The 25,325-nt window shown below is 42.7% G+C and overlaps 1 pseudogene; it reads right to left on the bottom strand.

Annotated features, from left to right (window-relative positions):
* Positions 1 to 2,116: 2,116 nt before the first annotated feature.
* Positions 2,117 to 18,521, bottom strand: LOC118394165 (adenosine receptor A2b-like; annotated as a pseudogene).
* Positions 18,522 to 25,325: the final 6,804 nt, after the last annotated feature.

Below are 25,325 nucleotides of genomic sequence, written 5' to 3'. Positions count from 1 at the left end.
TGTATCTGTAAATGGTTGTTCTTTGTTGAGAACATCAGAACTTTCCCTGACAAAATAGCCCCCCGCTGTATGTCTGAGTGCCCGTGTGTCCTCCATAACATCAGAGACCCAACCACACTGTCTGACAAGCTGGCACCTCCTACCCTGCCGTCAGCAGCCTGAACGTCTTTACGACAAAAGGCGTTATAAGCATGCAGCTGTGCTCTCCTCCACAGCTCTGACAGACAACAGGCTCATGCCACAGCCGTGTGAAGCTTATCAAAGAGGAAATTAGAGGGGGAGGATAGTGTTTGCACGAGCTGTCCCTGCTAAGTAAACTGATGTTTTTAATTTCAATGTTTCTGACACCACTCTTTGTGAATATATAGAATAAGCACAAAAGTGCAGGCAGAGGTGATGTCTGGCTGCATTTAGACAGGCAGCCCAATTCTGATATACCTTTCACTAATTGGTCTTTGAAAAAGCTCTGAAAAATATCTGATGCCAAACAGATCTATTGGGATTGGTCAAAAGACCAATTAGTGGAAAAAATATAAAATTGGGCTGCCTGTCTAAATGCAGCCTTTGTAGACTGAGAGGGTAATGGACTAAAGAGTCTAGACTGATGGGTCGAAGCTGAAAAATGTGAAGTTGATCAATTCTTGTCGAGGAAAGCGATAATTTTTGTATATCACAAACCACGTTTCCATCCACAGTTTTTATGCGAGTAGTCATACAGCTGTGATGGAAACAGGAAGTTTCTGTACATTTAATACATGTCGACATGGCTTGTGCTCCTCCCACTACGGCCCTGCAGTTTATTAGGCTACAGATTAAATCAATTATGATGAACTTCACAGGGTGGTGAAAGTGCACGGTATGAGCTTGATGCTCCTTTGCAATAAATGTTGATGGTCTTATTCTGGTGGCATGATGATTATTCTCTCACTTATCCCTAATAATCTCATCGTGTACTATAGGCGAACCTACCCACAGAGCCTAGCTGCACTGTATCTGTGAGTTGTTGGCTAGAGCGCCAGTGTTGCCAACTCCTCAGTAAGGAAAGTAGCTATTGGCTGTCCTAAAAGTCGCTAAATGATGTCATCGCCTAATTTGCATAATTGGCCAATGTGCATGTAATTGTGATGGACGCTGTAGGAGAGCGGAATAATGTCATGGGAGAGACAAAAAGTGAGTAAAAAAACACCCTAAATATGTTTCGAACTACAAATGAGCAAGCTGCAGAGAGTGGCACACACAGCGAATGAGAACCAGATATTTGAGACCATACTCCTCCTTCAGCACTTTATGGACCCCATTGTTAATCCCAGTCATAACAGAGGCATCGTCAGTCCCTATCCCCAGGAGTTTCTCTTTTTTAAGACAACACTTCTCGAGGAAAGCCACAACAGCACAGGCTATATAGATTTGTCATCTCCACCCTCCAACTCAACAAGCCCCAGAAATGTCAATACAATTGTCTGCTTGGTGTCACTAAAGTACCTTATCACAACCCCCAGGTACTTAGAAACACGTACATCTGTGGACTCATGGAGGAGGCTGAAACGCTGGTCACCCACATCTGCAACCAACTTTTTCAGAAAGTATGGTGCTAGAACACCATTAATCATTTCTGTGCACTTTGAAGTGGGTAGCAGCAGTGGAGTCTGAGAAAGCAGCTCTACATGCTTCTCCAATGTGATCACATGCCAGCATGGAACAGTGTTCAGCGATAGCTAATGCCATTGTGGCCACAGCCTTTTTTGAGTCCATTTTTTTAACCATAAATGCCAGCTTGTTTTGGGTGGAACTGTTATAAGGCTTTGCCTTTTGAGTATGTTTTTGATTTGTCATGTGTTTTTTTACATCACTAAGTTTGGCGTAGAAATCAGCCTTACAATACAGGCAGTATGCCCGTGTATCATCTCCAACAAACGGCTTCAACCAGCCTTTGAATTCAGGGTTTGATTCTTACTCCTTTCTGTATTTTTGAGTGTACAGTTTAGACTGAGACATGAGCTAGCCAGCTAGATGTTTAGCTTATGTCACAGAGGCACACACACAGTGGACAAGGTGAGTATGTGACTGAGGCTGTTTGAGTCAAATGCAGTGATTTCTTTTTGTGCAGTGATTTATTTTAGACAAAGAACATTTTACATTTACATCCCGCCCTGAATGTAAGCCAGGGTGGGATCAGCCAGCGGCGGCTTCCCGCATGCACGATTAATTTGCAGTCTGGACGCGGAGGGGTGAACATCTCCTGCTCTGACTGCAGCTGGGAGGGACTGCTGCTCGAGGATTGGGCCACCTGTGAGTGCTTTGGGACGATGGTGGGGCCCACGGCAGCACCCGTTGCTTGTTGAGAAGAGTAAGAACGATACATGTTTTCACGTCAGAGTCTCCAAAAGTCTGCAATAAGACCAGAAAAAGTTGCCAGATTTGTGTTAGATTTGTCGCTAGTTGCTTTTTTGAAAATGTGTCGCTAGAAGGTCTGAATACTCACTAAATATAGTGACAAAGTCGCTAAGTTGGCAACACTGCAGAGCGCATGTGCCAAGACCAGACTAGGCATATTTACAATTTAACGCAGTTGAAAATGCGATGGAAACAGACTGAACATTAGATTTTTTATATGGTACATGAAAATATAAGCAAAAAATAACCATTTGTGTGCACTACGTCATCACACACTGATTTTTATCTGCAACAAGCACATTTGGTAGAAACACACCACTGGTGGGAAAATGTGCATATTTTCTTCATGCAGATTTTTAAATATTCGCATGAAAATCTGTCGACAATTGGATGGAAACCTCGCTAGTCCTCTCTCCACTGGGATTTTCTGCTTTAAACCCTAATACAGGGGCTGAGTCACTGGCTTACTGGTGCTCTTCCATGCCGTCCCTAGGAGGGGTGCGTCACTTGAGTGGGTTGAGTTACTGACGTGATCTTCCTGTCTGGGTTGGCGCCCCCCCTTGGGTTTGTGCCGTGGGGGAGATCTTTGTGGGCTATACTCGGCTTTGTCTCAGGATAGTAAGTTGGTGGTTGAAGTTATCCCTCTAGTATGGGGGCTGTGCTTTGGCAAAGTGGGTGGGGTTACAGTTGAAGTCGGAAGTTTACATACATACACCTTAGCCAAATACATTTAGCCAAATACAGCTTAGCCAAATACAAACTCAGTTTTTCACAATTCCTGATATTTAATCCTAGTAAAAATGCCCTGTTTTAGGTCAATTAGGATCACAACTTTATTTTAAGAATGTGAAATGTCAGGATAAGAGCAGAGATAATTATTTATTTAATATTTTATTTCTTTCCTCACATTCTCAGTGGGTCAGAACTCAATTAGCATTTGGTAGCATTGACTTTAAATTGTTTAACTTGGGTCAAATGTTTCGGGTAGCCTTCCTCAAATGAAGTATCTGTATGGCATGATATTAAGAAGTATGTAAGAATGGCAGTCTCATCAACCTTTTATATGAAAGATCTCCCCTGAAAATATCTTCTCTAATATTGAGTCAAATTAAGCCTCCCATAAATGGGAGGACATTCTTTCAACCCTTCAAATGCACTTATTTCAAAATAACACGTTCACCTAATCTCCAGCAGATAGGCTGTTTGCATCTACAACCAGGGAATATCTTTGGAGGGGTCTGAGTTATCTCTCGAGCTGTAACCACATCCCAGGGGGCCCCGTGTTAGACACCTCAATAACAGAAGGAACATTGGTGGAAGTGGAGAAACAGCAGAGTGAGCAACATTTGGAGCCAGCCAGCAGCAGAGCAGTGTGTCATTAATACCCCTGTCTTGTTCTAGCCCTCACAGACTAATTGCTCTCACTAGGGGGAAACAAGGTATTCCGGTGTCGCCAAAGGCCACACTCCCTGTGACATAATTTGTGCAATTAGGCCTGCCCTCAGGTAGGTAGATACTGGTCTAGTGGTTGACTGGCTGCCAGCAGAATCATGTTAAGTCATTTTATATTCTTCTAGAGTTCCTGCTCCTCTTGGGATTTGTATATGGGAGACCGCACTTCACCTGACCTATCTTTCCATCAAGTATATTTTCATAGTTTAATAATCCCTGTGTTATGACTACACAGTACATACAGTTGAAGTCGGAAGTTTACATACATTTAAACACAGTTTTTCACAATTCCTGACAATATTTTAAGAATGTGAAATGTCTGAATAATAGTAGAGAGAATGATTTATTTCAGCTTTTATTTCTTTCATCACATTCCCAATGGTTCAGAAGTTTACATACACTCAATTAGTATTTGGTAGCATTGCCTTTAAATTGTTTAACTTGGGTAAAACGTTACGGGTAGCCTTCCACAAGCTTCCCACAATAAGATAGGTGAATTTTGTCCCATTCCTGCCGACAGAGCTGGTGTAACTGAGTCAGGTTTGTAGGCCTCCTTGCTCGCACACACTTCTTCAGTTCTGCCCACACATTGTCTATAGAATTGAGGTCAGGGCTTTGTGATGGCTTGACTTTGCTGTTCCTAAGCCATTTTGCCACAACTTTGGAAGTATGCTTGGTGTAACTGTCCATTTGGAATACCCATTTGCAACCAAGCTTGAACTTCCCGACTGATGTCTTGAGATGTTGCTTCAATATATCCACATAATTTTCCTTCCACATGATGCCATCTACTTTGTGAAGTGCACCAGTCCCTCCTGCAGCAAAGCATCCCCACAACATGATGCTGCCACCCCCGTGCTTCACGGTTGGGATGGTGTTCTTTGGCTTGCAAGCCTCCCCCTTATTCCTCCAAACATAATGATGGTCATTATGGCCAAACAGTTCTATTTTTGTTTCATCAGACCAAAGGACATTTCCCTGGAAAGTACGATCTTTGTCCTATGTGCAGTTGCAAACTGTAGTCTGGCTTTTTTATAGCGATTTTGGAGCAGTGGCTTCTTCCTTGCTGAGCGGCCTTTCAGGTTTTGTTGATATAGGACACATTTTACTGTGGCTATAGATACTTCTGTACCTGTTTCCTCCAGCATCTTCACAAGGTCCTTTGCTGTTGTTCTGGGATTGATTTGCACTTTTCGCACCAAAGTACATTAATCTCTAGGAGACAGAACACATCTCCTTCCTGAGCAGTATGACGGCTGCGTGGTCCCATGGTGTTTATACTTGTGTACTATTGTTAGTACAAATGAACATGGCACCTTTAGGCATTTGGAAATTGCTCCCAAGGATGAACTAGGCTTGTGGAGGTCTACATTTTTTTCTGAGGTCTTGGCTGATTTCTTTTGATTTTCCCATGATGTCAAGCAAAGAGGCATTGAGTTTGAAGGTAGGCCTTGAAATACATCCACAAGTACAACTCCAATTGACTCAAATGATGTCAATTAGCCTATCAGAAGCTTCTAAAGCCATGACATAATTTTCTGGAATTTTCCAAGCTGTTGATAGACACAGTCAACTTAGTGTATGTAAACTTCTGATAAACTGGAATTGTGATACAGTGAACTATAAGTGAAGTAATCTGTCTGTAAACATTTTATGGAAAAATTAATTGTGTCATGCACAAGGTAGATGTCCTAACCAACTTGCCAAAACTATAGTTTGATAACAAGACATTTGTGGAGTGGTTGAAAAACACATTTTAATGACTCCAACCTCAGTGTATGTAAACTTCCGACTTCAACTGTATATCCTGCCTGTTTGGCCCTGTCCAGGGGTATCCCCGGACAGGGCAACAGTGTCTCACGACCCCACCTTTCTCGGCTTCCAGTATTTATGCTGCAATAGTTTGTGTCGGGGGGCTGGGGTCATATCTGGAGTATTTCTCCTGTTTTATCCGGTGTCCTGTGTGAATTTAAGTATGCTCTTTCTAATTCTCTCTCTCTTTCTCTCAGAGGACCTGAGCCCTAGGACCACCTGGCCTGATGACTCCTTACTGTCCCCAGTCCACCTGCTCGTGCTGCAGCTCCAGTTTCAACTTCTGCCTGCAGACATGCTGCCTTGTAACAGAACTGCTGTTTTAAAATCTCTAGAGACAGCAGGAGCGGGGATACTCTTAATGATCAGCTATGAAAAGCCAACTGACATTTACTCCTGAGGTGCTAACCTGTTGTACCCACTACAGCCACTGTGATTATTATTATTTGACCCTGCTAGTCATCTATGAACATTTGAACATCTTGGCCATGTTGTTTTAATCTCCACCCAGCACAGCCAGAAGAAGACTGGCCACCCCTCATAGCCTGGTTCGTCTCTAGGTTTCTTCGTAGGTTCCGGTCTTTCTAGGGAGTTTTTCATAGCCACCATGCTTCTACACCTGCATTGCTTGCTGTTTGGGGTTTTAGGCTGGGTTTCTGTAAAGCACTTTGTGACATCAGCTGATGTAAGAAGGGCTTTATAATTAAATTTGAATGCTTGATTGATGAGTGAGGCTGTAATAGGATCTTAGCAGACATGATGTCGGAAAAACAGGAGAGAAAAGGAATAGATAAAGAACCTTTAATCCACATATTTGCCATTATTTTATTAATGGTCCTAATTGTTCATTCAAGATAATTGGAGAAATATGAAAGGGTGACATAAATAGTATGGCCTTCACAGCAGAGCACAACTACAGAAGTTCAACTTCTAGATTTCAGATTCTGAAATAGTGCCAATAAATGAAAACATCTGTGGGTAGTGCACAGTTATTCTGACTTGGTCTAGTCCACCATTATTATTGACAAGAAAAAGCTTGCCAGGTTTTTGGTTCAAACAAACTGATCCTTCCCATTAAACATCACTCCATATTACAGTTCTGAGAAATAGGCTACAACATCGTCGTCCTTGGAACGACACAGTGCTGCTTCTCTGAAATGAAACAGATGTCCAGATTTCCAGGAAGCTATTGGTTCATTAGCACTCTCTCTGTCAGTGAATTCAAATGTTTAATCATGTGTTGGCATGGTTATGTGTCTCATGTCAAGTAAGTAGCTGCAGGATTAAAGAAACATATCATATAATTTGCATATCAACCTAAATAAAAGCATGTTGATAGAAAAATGTGTCTCGTGTACAGTCCCTATAGAGTCTACACCCCTTCAACTTTCTTTTCACATTTGGTGGGATTGAAATATATTTCATTGTATTTTTTTGTCATTGATCTACACAAAATATTCCGTCATGTCAAAGTGAAAATGTTTTTTTTAAATCACAACATTTAAATAGCTAAAATATAATTGTTGCATAGGTTTTCACACTCTTGTTTAGGCAAACCTAAATGAGTTAGGAAGTACAATTTGGCTTAACAAATCACGTTAAATAATATGGGTTCCCTTCCTCTGTCCCCCATACGTACAAAGGGCAGTGATTGGTTGGTTGGGTAACAATACAAAATGACATTGAATATATCTTTAGCATGGTCAAGTTAATAATTATGCTGTGGGTGATGTATTAAACCACCCAGACACATCAAAGACGCAGTCGTCGTTCTGAATTGACAGCATGACAAGAAGGAAACTGCTTAGGGATGTCAGCATGAGGCCATTAGTGATTTTAAAACAGCTACAGAGTTCAATTGCTGTGATGGGAGAAAACAGAGGATGGACCAACAACATTGTAATGACTCCACAATAAATGACAGAGTGAAAAGAAGAATACAAATATACAGAATACAAATATTCCAAAACATGCAGATGTATGCAACAAGGCACTAAAGTAATACTGCAGAAAAACACAGCAAAGGAATATACTTTTTGGCCTAAATGCAAAGCCTTATGTTTGTGGCAAATCCAGCACAACACATCACTGAGTAACTGCCTCCTTATTTTCAAGCACCGTGCATCATGGTATGGAAATGCTTGACATTGGCAAAGACTGGGGAGTTTTTCAGGATGAAAAGAAACAGAATGGAGCTAAGCAAAGGCAATCCTAGAGGAAAACCTGCTTCAGTCTGCTTTACACAGACACTGAGTGAGGAATTCACCTTTAAGCAGGACAATAACCTACAATACAAGGTCAAATCTACACTGGAGTTGCTTACCAAAAAGACAGTGATTGTACCTCCTGAGTGGCCAAGTTTTGACTTAAAATCTGCTTAAAATCCATGCCAAGACTAGAAAATGTTTGTCTACCCATGATCCCCAACACCTTGACAGAGATTAAAGAATTTGCAAAATAACAAAAATGGGCAAATATTGCACAATACAGGTGTGCAAAGCTCATCTGATACTTACCAAAGAAGACTCACAGCTGTAATCGCTGCCAAAGGGGTTTCTAACTTGTATTGACTCATGTATTGTATTGACTTAATGTTATTTTTCATTCATCTTTAAAAAAAAAAAAAGTAAAATGAATTTTTCTTCCACAGAGTATTTTGTGTACATAGTTGACAAAAAACGACATTGAAATCCATTTGAATCATACTTTGTAAAACAATACAATTTGAAGAAATCCAAAAGGGATGTAGACTTTCTGTAGGCACCGTATTAAAAAAATGGAGGTTTAAATAATACAGCTGCATATTCATATTAGCCAACACGGTATATCCGGCACATATACCTTGCAATACAATCTCTAAAAACAGCTGAGCAAAATGTATACAATGTGCTCTGTAATAAAATGACCAGTTTGATTCCTTAACAATGCGTTCTCAAATGTCATGTTGGATGCATTAGAATATAAGGTATGGAGAATGATAGTCTGCAGAACTATAGAAAAAGCAGTTGGGATATGAATCTTTGAGTTTCCAAATACTAAACGTTCAGTGAATGTAAATAGATTTAGGTGGTTTAAATTATTAACCTAACTTTCCTACTAACCTTCTAAATGTTCACAGTGCCAAATTCTTGCCAAACCATTATTCTACTACTAAGCTATGACTTAGTGAGGCGTACATTTCACGTGTAACAGTATAACTTTAGACCGTCCCCTCGCACATACCCGGGCGCGAACCAGGGACCCTCTGCACTTCATCAACAACAGTCACCCACGAAGCATCGTTACCCATCGCTCCACAAAAGCCTTGCAGAGCAAGGGGAACTACTACTTCAAGGTCTCAGAGCAAGTGGCGTCACCAATTGAAACGCTATTTAGCGCACACCACCGCTAACTAAGCTAGCCGCTTCACATCCGTTACACACGCATATACATTCAAACATCACATTGTGTTTCACCATTGTTGAGTACGGAGACAAACAGCAAAGGTGTCTCAGGCAGTATTTGAAGTATCTAAATAAAATGTAACCTTCCAATATACAGTATATCACAAAAGTGAGTACACCCCTCACATTTTTGTAAATATTTGAGTATATCTTTTCATGTGACAACACTGAAGAAATGACACTTTGCCACAATGTGAAGTAGTGAGTGTACAGCTTGTATAACAGTGTAAATTTGCTGTCCACTCAAAATAACTCAACACACAGCCATTCATGTCTAAACCGCTGGCAACAAAAGTGAGTACACCCCTAAGTGAAAATGTCAATATTTTGTGTGGCCACCATCATTTCCCAGCACTGCCTAACCCTCTTGGGCATGGAGTTCACCAGAGCTTCACAGGTTGCCACTGGAGTCCTCATCCACTCCTCCATGACCACATCACAGAACTGGTGGATGTTAGAGACCTTGCACTTCTCCACCTTCCATTTGAGGATGCCCCACAGATGCTCAATAGGGTTTACGTCTGGATACATGCTTGGCCAGTCCATCACCTTTACCCTCAACTTCTTTAGCAAGGCAGTGGTCGTCTTGGAGGTATGTTTGGGGTCGTTATCATGTTGGAATACTGCCCTGCGGCCCAGTCTCCGAAAGGAGGGGGATCATGCTCTGCTTCAGTATGCCCCAGTACATGTTGGCATTTATGGTTCCCTCAATGAACTGTAGCTCCTCAGTGCTGGCAGCACTCATGCAGCCCCAGACCATGACACTCCCACCACCATGCTTGACTGTAGGCAAGACACACTTGTCTTTGTACTCCTCACCTGGTTGCCGCCACACACACTTGACACCATCTGAACCAAATAAGTTTTATCTTGGTCTCATCAGACCACAGGACATGGTTCCAGTAATCCATGTCCTTAGTCTGCTTGTCTTCAGCAAACTGTTTGCGGGCTTTCTTGTGCATCATCTTTAGAAGAGGCTTCCTTCTGGGACGACAGCCGTGCAGACCAATTTGATGCAGTGTGCGGCGTATGGTCTGAGCACTGACAGGCTGACCCCCGACCCCTTCAACCTCTGCAGCAATGCTGGCAGCACTCATACATCTATTTCCCAAAGATAACCTCTGGATATGACGCTGAGCACGTGCACTCAACTTCTTTGGTCAACATTACATTACATTTAAGTCATTTAGCAGACACTCTTATCCAGAGCGACTTACAAATTGGTGCATACACCTTATGACATCCAGTGGAACAGCCACTTTACAATAGTGCATCTAAATCTTTTAGGGGGGTGAGAAGGATTACTTACCCTATCCTAGGTATTCCTTGAAGAGGTGGGGTTTCAGGTGTCTCCGGAAGGTGGTGATTGACTCCGCTGTCCTGGCGTCGTGAGGGAGTTTGTTCCACCATTGGGGGCCAGAGCAGCGAACAGTTTTGACTGGGCTGAGCGGGAACTGTACTTCCTCAGTGGTAGGGAGGCGAGCAGGCCAGAGGTGGATGAACGCAGTGCCCTTGTTTGGGTGTAGGGCCTGATCAGAGCCTGGAGGTACTGAGGTGCCGTTCCCCTCACAGCTCCGTAGGCAAGCACCATGGTCTTGTAGCGGATGCGAGCTTCAACTGGAAGCCAGTGGAGAGAGCGGAGGAGCGGGGTGACGTGAGAGAACTTGGGAAGGTTGAACACCAGACGGGCTGCGGCGTTCTGGATGAGTTGTAGGGGTTTAATGGCACAGGCAGGGAGCCCAGCCAACAGCGAGTTGCAGTAATCAAGACGGGAGATGACAAGTGCCTGGATTAGGACCTGCGCCGCTTCCTGTGTGAGGCAGGGTCGTACTCTGCGGATGTTGTAGAGCATGAACCTACAGGAACGGGACACCGCCTTGATGTTAGTTGAGAACGACAGGGTGTTGTCCAGGATCACGCCAAGGTTCTTAGCGCTCTGGGAGGAGGACACAATGGAGTTGTCAACCGTGATGGCGAGATCATGGAACGGGCAGTCCTTCCCGGGAGGAAGAGGAGCTCCGTCTTGCTGAGGTTCAGCTTGAGGTGGTGATCCATCATCCACACTGATATGTCTGCCAGACATGCAGAGATGCGATTCGCCACCTGGTCATCAGAAGGGGGAAAGGAGAAGATTAATTGTGTGTCGTCTGCATAGCAATGATAGGAGAGACCATGTGAGGTTATGACAGAGCCAAGTGACTTGGTGTATAGCGAGAATAGGAGAGGGCCTAGAACAGAGCCCTGGGGGACACCAGTGGTGAGAGCGCGTGGTGAGGAGACAGATTCTCGCCACGCCACCTGGTAGGAGCGACCTGTCAGGTAGGACGCAATCCAAGCGTGGGCCGCGCCGGAGATGCCCAACTCGGAGAGGGTGGAGAGGAGGATCTGATGGTTCACAGTATCGAAGGCAGCCGATAGGTCTAGAAGGATGAGAGCAGAGGAGAGAGAGTTAGCTTTAGCAGTGCGGAGCGCCTCCTTGATACAGAGAAGAGCAGTCTCAGTTGAATGACTAGTCTTGAAACCTGACTGATTTGGATCAAGAAGGTCATTCTGAGAGAGATAGCGGTAGAGCTGGCCAAGGACGGCACGCTCAAGAGTTTTGGAGAGAAAAGAGAGAAGGGATACTGGTCTGTAGTTGTTGACATTGGAGGGATCGAGTGTAGGTTTTTTCAGAAGGGGTGCAACTCTCGCTCTCTTGAAGACGGAAGGGACGTAGCCAGCGGTCAGGGATGAGTTGATGAGCGAGGTGAGGTAAGGGAGAAGGTCTCCGGAAATGGTCTGGAGAAGAGAGGAGGGGATAGGGTCAAGCGGGCAGGTTGTTGGGCGGCCGGCCGTCACAAGACGTGAGATTTCATCTGGAGAGAGAGGGGAGAAAGAGGTCAGAGCATAGGGTAGGGCAGTGTGAGCAGAACCAGCGGTGTCGTTTGACTTAGCAAACGAGGATCGGATGTCGTCGACCTTCTTTTCAAAATGGTTGACGAAGTCATCTGCAGAAAGGGAGGAGGGGGGGATTCAGGAGGGAGGAGAAGGTGGCAAAGAGCTTCCTAGGGTTAGAGGCAGATGCTTGGAATTTAGAATGGTAGAAAGTGGCTTTAGCAGCAGAGACAGAGGAGGAAAATGTAGAGAGGAGGGAGTGAAAGGATGCCAGGTCCGCAGGGAGGCGAGTTTTCCTCCATTTCCGCTCGGCTGCCCGGAGCCCTGTTCTGTGAGCTCGCAATGAGTCGTCGAGCCACGGAGCGGGAGGGGAGGACCGAGCCGGCCTGGAGGATAGGGGACATAGAGAGTCAAAGGATGCAGAAAGGGAGGAGAGGAGGGTTGAGGAGGCAGAATCAGGAGGTAGGTTGGAGAAAGTTTGAGCAGAGGGAAGAGATGATAGGATGGAAGAGGAGAGAGTAGCGGGGGAGAGAGAGCGAAGGTTGGGACGGCGCGATACCATCCGAGTAGGGGCAGTGTGGGAAGTGTTGGATGAGAGCGAGAGGGAAAAGGATACAAGGTAGTGGTCGGAGACTTGGAGGGGAGTTGCAATGAGGTTAGTGGAAGAACAGCATCTAGTAAAGATGAGGTCAAGCGTATTGCCTGCCTTGTGAGTAGGGGGAAGGTGAGAGGGTGAGGTCAAAAGAGGAGAGGAGTGGAAAGAAGGAGGCAGAGAGGAATGAGTCAAAGGTAGACGTGGGGAGGTTAAAGTCGCCCAGAACTGTGAGAGGTGAGCCGTCCTCAGGAAAGGAGCTTATCAAGGCATCAAGCTCATTGATGAACTCTCCAAGGGAACCTGGAGGGCGATAAATGATAAGGATGTTAAGCTTGAAAGGGCTGGTAACTGTGACAGCATGGAATTCAAAGGGCGAGGCCTGTTCTGAGTGGAACCTGTCCAGTTAAACCGCTGTATGGTCTTGGCCACCGTGCTGCAGCTCAGTTTCAGGGTCTTGGCAGTCTTCTTATAGCCCAGGACATCTTTATATAGAGCAACAATGATTTTTTTCAGATCCTCAGAGAGTTCTTTGCCATGAGGTGCCATGTTGAACTTCCAGTGACCAGTCAGTATGACGGAGTGTGAGAGTGATTACACCAAATTTAACACACCTGCTCCCCATTCACACCTGAGACCTTGTAACACTAACGAGTCACATGACACCGGGGAGGGAAAATGGCTAATTGGGCCCAATTTGGACATTTTCACTTAGGGGTGTACTCACTTTTGTTGCCAGCAGTTTAGACATTAATGGCTGTGTGTTGAGTTATTTTGAGGGGACAGTAAATTCACACTATTATACAAGCTGTACACTCACTACTTTACATTGTAACAAAGTGTCATTTCTTCAGTGTTGTCACATGAAAAGATATACTCAAATATTTACAAAAATGTGAGGGGTGTACTCACTTTTGTGATATACTGTATATATATATATATAGAGAGAGAGAGAGAGGAGAGAGAGGGAGAGAGAGAATTGTGTGTGTGTGTGCGTGGGGGTACACTCTTACAATGTTGCAGTCCAGAAACGAGAGTTTTTCCCATCTATGCCTGAGCCTCTGATGGAAACAGTAGAACTCAACAAACACATGCTTCAGTATTCCCCTCTCTCTCTAGGAGCAATTGTCTGCCCAGACCCCATAGATGTATCAAAAGAATCACACCCTGGTCACCACTGTAGAGAAGTGCTTTAGCACAATGCAATCTTAAGATCATGTGGTTCAGAGATGAGAACTCAACCATCTAGGGCAAAAGTCTGGGCTCCTGACAGGGACAATAGAATTCTCCCCACTGCATGTTACAATAGTAAAATATGTTATCTATTATCACCTCAACAAAACTGATTCTATATTGAATTTATTCTAACAAGCATGTGTATCTGTAGTTGGTGCTTGTCAACTCTAAAATACACTAGACTGTGTAGCCTTAACAAAATCCACAAACAAATGCATATGGGGTCTCAATGTTTAATAGTGACAGCAGGGATAGTTCAAACTGCAGTAGGATGGTTCTCCACACAGGTAAGTGAATCAGCTGAGCAGCACTTAGTTGATCTCTAAGAGCATGGCACAGGAGAGGAGAGGAGAGCTGAATAGATTGTGGGAGATAAATGTGAGCAAGATTGAATCAAATAAATCACAGCAGCAAAGGATTGTAGAAATGAACATCTTGACAGTCTTAAATGACAACAACTAGGCTACGAGGATAAAGGCAGGGTGCTCTGCATCCTACTCCAACTAGGTCTATTGACAGGGATAATGTGGCAGTTCTTATTTGTCAGCATGAATGAAATTAGTGAGTTCTGTCTTTATGACTGTATTAGCTTTACAATACTTGGAATAGTTATAGCTAAAGCTCCCTGTCGCAGAATGACATGCTAGTGATGAAGCCATCTGCTCCTGCCAGCTAGCAAAAGGTCTACTTGTATCTAGCTAGCTACATTTATAAGGTTCCTATGTTTTAAGTAAAATTGGGAGTTATTTTACAGATTTCATTGATTGTATCACGTTTCTATAACTAAGTAGATACCAAAAATAAATAAATACTTTACCTTTTGTCGGCCTGCGTTCCCTCTCTCGAGGTGTCACCAAAGCTTATGCTTTTTTATTTCACCTTTATTTAACCAGGTAGGCCAGTTGAGAACAAGTTGTCATTTACAACTGTAACCTGGACAAAGATAAAGCAAAGCAGTGCAACAAAAACAAGAACAGAGTTACACATAAACAAACTATAACACAAAAGAAAATAAAGATGTTTCTAGTTTTGTACAGTGTGTGCAAATATAGTAGAGTAAAGAGGTAGGCAATAAATAAGGCCTAGAGGTGAAAATAATTACAATTTAGCATTAACACTGGAGTGATAGATGTGCAGATGATGATGTGCAAGTAGAGATACTGGGGTGCAAAAGAGCAAGAGGGTAAGTAATAATATGGGGATGAGGTAGTTGGGTGTGCTATTTACAGATTGGCTGTGTACAGGTACAGTGATTGGTAAGCTGCTCAGACAGCTGATGCTTTAAGTTAGAGAGGGAGATATAAGACTCCAGCTTCAGAGATTTTTGCAATTCATTCAATAGGACATTGCCAACAAACAAATATATGTTCAGAAAAAATAAATATATACTATGTAAAAAAAACAGCTCCTCCCTCAGCAGAGACCAATCATCTCAAACTAAAGTAGATACAATGTATCAGCCCACAATGTATCAGCCCACCACCTATGACTGGATCTCCTGAGCCAAGGCCCAGAAACCTGTCTGAAACCATGGGGGGTCAGACTTGGCCTCAAATTGGAATAAATACAGTGTGGGAAATAAGTGATATTCAGTAAAGCCTCTTGCAGAGTTTAATTCCCATGTAGGCAGCTTCTCAAATCTGCCTCTCCTTTTCCATGCCACACAAAATGACTAATTATTTTCATTTATTTAGCAAGTTTCATAATATGGACTATATTTTCAGATTTTGGTCAAACAGCATACATTCCATGTCATAAATCTCAAGAGATCACAACCAACAGGTTTCAGCCTCAACATTTACCATAATAACAAGTCTAAAGGAAGTTGGAAATTGAATAAGAGAGCTGCCCAGTATCATACAATGTAGTGCGGACAGTAGCACAGTGATGGCTTTGCATAGTCTTAACCACTTTCTTTTAAAAAAGGGACCATGAATTGGGAGGTGACCCTGGTGATATGAGAAGTCAAAGGGAGGGAAAGGGTAACGCCGACAGACATGAGTGTGGTGGTGACCTTTATACACTGGAGCCGTTTAATGACCTTTCTCAGGAGATGAAATTCAATGACTTAAAGGTTTACCTTGCAAGGCTGCTACGTAGACGCCGGGCCTTTGATATACAAGATATAGGTGTACAGAGTAGATGGCCTGAAGCCCATCAAAGCACTTGTAAACATTTCCTTCTGAAGTTCACCTAACACATTTTATTGTTTGATGGCTAAATATCCATTTAAATCAATCAAAATGTGTTTATTTTGACATTTAAGTGCAATATATTGACGGGCTGTAGACAACATGCAGATCAAATTGTAGCACCATGTAAAATACTGGTAATGCAAATACAAACAAGGTGGCGGGAGACATGGCTGGTTGAGGGCTACATTCAGATGGATTTACCAACTCAAACAAAACTCAACTAAACATGTGGTGCATGGAATTCTGACAGCATGGTGTGACAGTAAAATGTAAAACAAAAAATACATCTATAACAAAAAAAGAAACATTCCAGCATGGACCAAATACTGTCAATTGGGGATTCAAAAAATGTCAAAGAATTGTATGAGTTCCACAAAAAATAAGATTCAAAATAACTTGAAATGCATAGTGATGGTGAGGAAGATTGGTGTTTGACAGGGCTTTGAAGCATCTAACTATGGCCTGACAGCACTCTCATGTCTCCTTGCCACACTTTGTTTTTAAATATAATCTGATACCACAATCTCAATACAAGCAGCTCTCCTAAATGCCCTTCAGGTGTTTGGCGTTGAAATTTACCAGATGTATCATTGAATAATGTGAGTGAGTACCATGTCAATGACAAGCCTAATCCCTCAGAAGGGGGTGTCACTGGACAGGGTGAGGTGATCAGGGTGTTGGTTGACGACACACTGAAGCAGCGCTCCTGGAGGGTGTTGTTATTGTCCCAGACTACCGGCTGTGAGCTGGCTGTGCAGCCCAGGGCCTTGGCCAAATCCTGGCAGAACTTTCTACGGAAACTGCGGTTAATCTGGATTAGAAGTAGAAGATGCAGTTGGGGAAAACGTTGGCGGTTGGCAGCCACACCACCACAAACTCAATCCACTCCATAACTATAATGCCTGAGATGGCAGGTGGAAGAGAGAACGGAGAAAAATACATAAAAAGGGACAGCATAGGCTATGAAATAAAACCGACTATGCACAAGCATAGTCAGTCGAAGTCTACGCCCCTTCAGTGATTGTCAACAGTACTACTTGTAGCAGGAGTGGGAACTCTTCAATCAAGTGTTTGTTGTCATTCAACGCGAGACGATTACTTGTCATGCACATTTTTTCACTTGAGAAATACGGCACCAAACATAGTTATATGTGAAATTGCACGACTAAGATCTCATAGCCGAGTTAGGGTTAGCAAACAGAACCTAGGATGCGGGGCCTTTAGGTAAACACATTTACAAAGAATCAAACGGCCATTGTCTATCACGAAGGTTGAATAAAATGTGAACTTACTCTGCCGATTGTCCGTAGTGTTAGTTCTTCAGTGAGTCGAAATTTGAGAAACTATCCACAGACAAGTATTATTAGACTTAAAACTATGGGACAATCAAGATGTGTTTGCTCCTGTCCTGACCCAAGTCACGTGCACAAGAATATGCACGTCGATGCACGCATACTAACCAAAGTCTTGCAGGTGTTTACATGGTTTTCCGCATGTGCCAGGTGACATACATTTCAGCAGCAATACCAGCGGTCTAAAAAGTCAGGTAAATAACACTTTCCGGTGTATAATTTGTCTCGGAAGTTCACCCACTGAATGACCAACTATACCGACAACCAGTGTGGTTAACTGTCATTTTATTCAAGATTCTTGCTTGTAAGGAAACGTTTCCCGTTTACACTGCTAAGTTTCAGGCTGTATACCAGAAGCTGCCGGTATCAGTCTGATTCAGCAGCCTACCCCAGTCACCTTACACCCAGCACATTGGCATTTCAACTTTACAGCCTTGTAGCCAACATTTGTTACGGGCATTTTGCTGAGCTCGTTTAGAAAGGTGGTGAGTGACTTTGGGAAAAACATGCAACCTGGTTATTTCTATAGGCCTACTCACCATTATAGATAATTGCCGCCATGCACGCCGTCCAACATGTGTGGTACTGAGTCATCACAGGGACAAGCACCCTGGATGCTACAGGTCTGTTGCGCTCACAACACCTGGGGTCGTCACATCTTTACTCGCTGTCTCATTGCAGCAAACCAACCAAAGGCGCAAGTCAAGATGAGGCGTGTTAATGTACGATGGATTGCAAACCAGTGACGCTGTAGTAAAGTGGACCTCAATTATCCCGTTAGGAAAAGATATGGGCACAAGTAAAAATGGAGGAAAACACCATGCAAAGGCGATCAGCGTTCTTCTCCTTGTCATCAGTGATGAGTATTTCAGCAGGTAAAACACTGCAATGTATCTTTCTAAACTTATAGATCATTGCGTTGAAGAAAGCCACAATGTGACAGAGGGAGTCTGGGCCTTCACTGTAGTCGCACAGATTCAAGGGCGTGATGATCAGTCCAAACGCCAAATCAGCACCGGTGAGGGAAAGTAAAACGTAGCGAGAGTTCCTTGACCAGCCGGACACCGGTGAAGGAATCACCATAACAACTGTAATATTCCCCCAACGTGATCATTGCTGCTAAAACTGACATTATGCCAATGTTGATGGTCCGGTTCCATTCTAAAAGCATTTGCGTATCTGTGCTGGTTAGATTGGTGTCATCGGACAAATTGAGTTTTGCAAACAATGTCCTCAACTCTGGCATTAGTTTGTCACTTCCTCTGTAACCCCCCATTTCTATTTTTTATTTCAGGTGAATTTACATGATAAAGTAAATTTACCAAGCCGTGGTAAACACAACAACAAATACCACTACCACACGTGTTGCACGGTAGGTGGTAGTCACGTGCCCCAATCAAATAATGCCAGGTAAATATATCAACCAAGAGACACATTATTCTTCCTTGGCCATAAATAAATAGACACGTTTTCATCACATTTTGGAGTTGGTGTCCATTGTTTTGTTGTATAATGTAGTCAACATTGTATTGATACACTCATTTATTCTGTTGTGGCCTAGTTGTATGAGCAATGGCTCCATCGCCGCTCAATTCTTCTACAGGTGGAATCAGGTGAGGACCACCTAAGTGTAACAGTATAGCTTCCGTCCCTCTCCTCGCCCCGAACCAGAGACCCTCTGCACGTATTCGACAACAGCCACCCTTGAAGCATCGTTACCCATCGCGCCACAAAAGCCACTGCCCTTGCAGAGCAAGGGGAACAACTACTTCAATGTCTCAGAGCGAGTGACGTCACCAATTGAAACACTATTAGCTAGCACCATCGCTAACTAGCTAGCCATTTCACATCGGTTACATAAGCACAGGCAGAGATGAGCTACATGGGGGACTGGACTGGGGAGGAAGAGAGAGAGGACATGAACCTAAATAATTGAAATATGAGCCCATCTCCTCCTCCAATCCCTGCGCTAGACTCCGCACAGATGGATTCGTCATTAGGACAGTGACAAGTGCATATATCAAGGCGTATTCCAGGCCATCCTCCTTCCACAGAGGGACATGTTCATGGCTAGCTGACACTACTAGCCTACCTGCTGGGGAAGCAGCCCTCTGGTGGTCCTCCATAGCAGCTGGACCTCACTAATCAAACATTGATACTGTACAGATAGCTCACATTCTCTCATTAGTGGCTCAGGCAGAAATGTTATTTCATCAATCCAAGGGCCTTTATGAGAAATATCAGTCGGAGATCAATAATATTTAGATTTGTCACCAAATACAAGGTTATTTCATTTGATTTGACAGGATATACTTCACATTGTATGAAAAAGATGTAACAAGTTTAGTTGGAATCCATTTCTTTGTTATTACCAGAAGGGTTATTTGTAGGCTTTCCTTAGCTCTTCTAAATGTGACAAGTTGATAGAGTAAATGTATCTTTCCACTGAAACATTGAGCCCAGACAAATAATATTCCATTATTTTCTAATGTCTGCAAAATGAATCATGCTGTTGAGGTGAATAAGCATGAATCATCAAGAACAAATGAAGACACAAGCTGCCGTGAGATTTTAAAAGCAATACAAATACATATTGGCCATTGAAAAGCACCATCATGATCTCATGCTACATAAATGTTTTATGCAAATTAAAGGATGTAAAGGAAATGCATGTGTAGATAGGCACTGCTATGCTTCAGAGACGGGGCATCGTACAAGTCTGAAGATAAAAGTACGGGGCCAATTTGTTCCTTTCTGTAATCACTCAATTAATCAATTTTCTATTTTGAGCCACAGGAGAGTGGGGCTGATGCACATCTCGGTTTGACATTGGTTACCTGAAGCTTGGTGATAAGTGTCCTCGTTCTTTTTTAGATTGTCTGTGATGATTTATGACTGTTTTCTCTCTGTTAGAAAGGCTGCTCTGTGCTTGTGGGTTTTACATTGCAACAACTAAACTTCTACCCCAGTGAAGACGAATATCTCATAAACCAGGGTTCAAGTCAGATCATTAGCCTACTGTACGTTGAGTCAGTAATATATGGGGCAGGATAATGATTCTTTAGGTTTTTGTGACACATTCAATCAGAATTCAAGCACCCTTTCATAATATAATCAAAAATGACACAGGAAACATAATTAGTCTAATTAGTCAGAATATGATCTCAAATGTGATTTTTTTTAATAGTGCAGGGACAATATGATTGGATGCTTTGATAAATCTGACTTTAATGTATATTGTGATCCAGGCAGAGGTAGTGTTGCACGGCAGCAATCATCCCATACTGGACAACTAAACCTCTGAATTACCTCATGTGCCTCCTCAGAACAGCAGAACTAACAGGATTAGAATCTTTAGGAAGTTCACAGAAAAGAGGGTGGCTCATCCCTGCAGAAGGTCAAATGGTTCTGGCATCGAAGCAAAACAACCAGGGTTATCTTCTTAAACCCCTCTGTAATTTTTCCCTAATCTTTTATGTGCTATAGTTTGGTTCATTTTCTATCTGTAGCTTCTGTAGCTCAGTTGGTAGAGCATGGCGCTTGTAACGCCAGGGTAGTGGGTTCGATTCCCGGGACCACCCATACGTATGCACACATGACTGTAAGTCGCTTTGGATAAAAGCGTCTGCTAAATGGCATATATTATATTTATTATATTTATCTCTTTTCAATAATATTTTGAATTCCCATTAAGAAATAGGGATTTGACAAATAGAATGTCCCATTGTTTTATGGGAGTCTTTATATGTACAGTTTAAATATGGATGGTGTGAATACTTTAAATGAGTAGCTGTTAGGGAAAGATAGAAGTGTGTGTGTCCGTGTACACATGTAGGTTTCTGTGTGTGTGTATGTGTGTGTACACATGTAGGTTTCTGTTTTGTGTATGTGTGTGTACACATGTAGGTTTCTGTTTTGTGGATGTCTATCTGCACCTGCAAGATAGGGAAAGATGTGTTATGTTTTTTGTGTGAGTGGGTGGACTTCGATTGTTTTGCGTGGGCTGCATCAATGTCAAGTGGTAAATGGTAAAATGTGCAGCACGATAGCAGTAATATTACCACAACAGAAATGAGTAATTCGCAACTGCTCTCAGCTCACTTGTACTTGAGCAATATGCTTTCAAAGTATGTTCGATTTTAGGAATTTCCCCCAACCACACAGCATAATGTATGATTTGGCTAGGTAGTGACAATGGAGGAATCATGCGTAAAGTTTCCTTTACTTTATGATGCAGATAAGCTTGCTAAAATAAAAGATTAATAATTGGACTAAGTGCATAAATATGAGTTTACAGGCACTCTAAAGCTATCATTTGATTTGAACAGGGCATAGTTTCTTTAAAATTAGACACAAAAAAACAAGGCCTTTCGTAGGAGAGGATTCATTAAGATATAAGAACCATTTTTTTCTCATGTAAATTAGATGCCGTATATTATTATTTCCATGTACAATATTCAAATATGTACCCTTTATAAAGAAGAAGAAAGAATTCCCAATATTTGTACTGATAATGACAATTTTACATTTGTTTTTGTTCAAATTTAAACCAAATTTCTATGACTTGCCTAAATGCTTATTTAATTTAATTCACATTAGTTGACAATGGTAGCTATCAATTATCAATAAAAACTGGACAATGGAACTGATGTCTGTGCCCAGTGAGAATGTATCCAGAGGAATAACGTGTCCCCTCTCTTATGTGAATATTATAATTGAGGAAAGCTATTCACAGAATTACATTGGCTCTTATCAGTCCAAACCCCAAGTCAAGGCCCAAGGACACTGATATTCACCCAGAGAAATTCACTACCTTACTCATTTTTCTTTACTTGGACATTGTCATCAGAGCAGTTAAATCTTATGCAGATGATTCTGGTTGTCTTTCAAGATACGATCCAAATCGGGAAAAGTTTTCTCACTGACACTGACGGGAAGTGGTCTATGCAACACTCCATTATTTGAAGATTTGCCCTTTTACCTTGTCATAATGATTCATTGGAACATTAAAGGACACCATAGTGAGCCATGTGCACAATCCCCACAGCAATCTGACAGACATCTCACCGAGATTTAAAATGATCAAGGCACAAGTGAGTCCATTAGTAAGCGCAGGCAGCGTTTTATTTTACCAAGGCAACAATAAAGGCATAAAGTCAGTCATTTAATAGATGTCCGGTTGTCTGAGACCATCCAGAGTCTTTCATTGTGAAATCCACAGCTCAGAATCATGCATTGTAGCTTGGTAGGGGTTGAGTGTTAGAGCCCTATAGATTTTCTTGTTGTTGATTTATTGATTTCACCTAAATTTAACCAGGTAGGCTAGTTGAAAACAAGTTCTCATTTACAACTGCGACCTGGCCAAGATAAAGCAAAGCAGTGCGACAAAAACAACAACACAGAGTTACACATGGGATAAACAAACATACAGTCAATAACACAATATAAAAATCTGTATACAGTGTGTGCAAATGAAGTAAGGAGGTAAGACAATAAATAGGCCATAGTGGCGAAGTAATTACAATTTAGCAATTAACACTGGAGTGATAGATGTGCAGATGAGGATGTGCAAGTAGAAAGACTGGTGTGCGAAAGAGCAGAAAACAAAAACAAATATGGGGATGAAGTAGGTAGTTGGTTTGTTGGGCTATTTACAGATGGGCTGTGTACAGCTGCAGAGATCGGTAAGCTGCTCTGACAGCTGACGCTTAAAGTTAGAGAGGGAGTTATGTCTCCAACTTCAGTGATTTTTGCAATTCGTTCCAGTCATTGGCAGCAAAGAACTGGAAGGAAAGATGGCAAAGTAGGTGTTGGCTTTGGGGATGACCAGTGAAATATACCTGCTGGAGCGTGTGCTACGGGCAGGTGTTGCTATGGTGACCAGTGAGCTGAGATAAGGCGGAGCTTATGGAGCCAGTGGGTTTGGTGATGAATATGTAGCGAGGACCAGCCAACGAGAGCATACAGGTCGCAGTGGTGGGTAGTATATGGGGCTTTGGTGACACAACAGATGGCACTGTGATAGACTGCATATAATTTGCTGAGTAGAGTGTTGGAGGCTATTTTGTTAATGACATCACCGAAGTCAAGGATCGGTAGGATAGTCAGTTTTATGAGAGAATGTTTGGCAGCATGAGTGAAGTAGACTTTGTTGCGAAATAGGAAGCAAATTCTAGATTTAATTTTGGATTGGAGATGCTTAATGTGAGTCTGGAAGGAGAGTTTATAGTCTAGCCAGACACCAAGGTATTTATAGTTGTCCACATATTCTAAGTCAGAACCGTCCAGAGTAGTGATGTTAGTCGGGCGAGCGGTTGCCTACAGCAACCGCACACTGAACTCTATCTGAGAAGTAGTTAGTGAACCAGGCGAGGCAGTCATTAGAGAAACCAAGGCTGTTGAGTCTGCCGATAAGAATATAGTGATTGACAGAGTCGAAAGCCTTAGCCAGGTCGATGTAGACGGCTGCACAGTACTGTCTTTTATCGATGGTGGTTATGATACTGTTTAGGACCTTGAGCGTGGCTGAGGTGCACCCGTGACCAGCTCGGAAACCGGATTGCATAGCGGAGAAAGTACGGTTGGATTCTAAATGGTCGGTGATCTGTTTGTTAACTTGGCTTTCGAAGACTTTAGGAAGGCAGGGCAGGATGGATATAGGCCTGTAACAGTTTGGGTCTAGAGTCTTACCCCCTTTGAAGAGGGGGATGACCACAGCCACTTTCCAATCTTTAGGAATCTCAGACGATACAAAAGAGAGGTTGAACAGACTAGTAATAGGAGTTGCAACAATGGTGCCGGATAATTTTAGAAAGACAGGATCCAGATTGTCTAGCCCAGCTGATTTGTTGGGATCCAGATTTTGCAGCTCTTTCAGAACATCAGCTGTCTGGATTTGGGTGAAGGATAAGCGGGGGTGGCTTGGGCCAGTTGCTGCAGGGGGTGCAGTGCTGTTGACCGGGGTTGGGGTAGCCAGGTGGAAAGCATGGCCAGCCGTAGAGAAATGCTTATTGAAATTCTCTATTATTGTGGATTTATTGGTGGTGACAGTGTTTCCTATCTTCAGTGCAGTGGGCAGCTGGGAGGAGGTGTTCTTATTCTCCATGGACTTTACAGTGTCCCAAAACCTTTTGGAATTAGTGCTGCAGGATGCAAATTTCTGTTTGAAAAAGCTAGACTTTGCTTTCCTAACTGACTGGTTCCTGACTTAACTGAAAAGTTGCATATCGCTGGGACTATTTGATGCTAGTGCAGTATGCCACATAATGTTTTTGTGCTGGGCAAGGGCAGTCAAATCTGTTCTACATTTAGTTCTACATTTTTTGAAAGGAGCATGTTTATTTAAGATGGTGAGGAAAGCACTTTTAAAGAACCACCGGGCATCCATTACTGACGGGATCAATATCAATATCCTTCCAGGATACTCGGGCCAGGTTGATTAGAAAGGCCTGCTCGCAGAAGTGTTTTAGGGGGTGTTTGACAGTGATGAGGGGTGATTGTTTGACTGCGGACCCATAACGGACGCAGGCAGTGATCGCTGAGATCCTGGTTAAAAACAGCAGAAGTGTATTTAGAGGGCAAGTTGGTCAGGATGATATCTATGAGGGTGCCCATGTTTACGGATTTAGGGTTGTACCTGGTAGGTTCCTTGATAATTTAGATTGTAGAATGGCTAGGGTGTTAAGCATATCCCAGTTTAGGTCACCTAACAGTACGAACTCTGATGATAGATCAATTCACATACAGTGGGGCAAAAAAGTATTTAGTCAGCCACCAATTGTGCAAGTTCTCCCACTTAAAAAGATGAGAGGCCTGTAATTTTCATCATAGGTACACTTCAACTATGACAGACAAAATTAGGGATTTTTTTTATATTTATTTGCAAATTATGTTGGAAAATAAGTATTTGGTCAATAACAAAAGTTTATCTCAATACTTTGTTATATACCCCTTTGTTGGCAATACAGAGGTCAAA

The sequence above is a fragment of the Oncorhynchus keta genome, chromosome 14 (genome assembly GCF_023373465.1).
Source record: "Oncorhynchus keta strain PuntledgeMale-10-30-2019 chromosome 14, Oket_V2, whole genome shotgun sequence".
In the NCBI taxonomy this organism is placed as follows: domain Eukaryota; kingdom Metazoa; phylum Chordata; class Actinopteri; order Salmoniformes; family Salmonidae; genus Oncorhynchus; species Oncorhynchus keta.
Note: the sequence above shows the minus strand (reverse complement) of the source record. Positions and strands in the feature narration are given on the sequence as shown.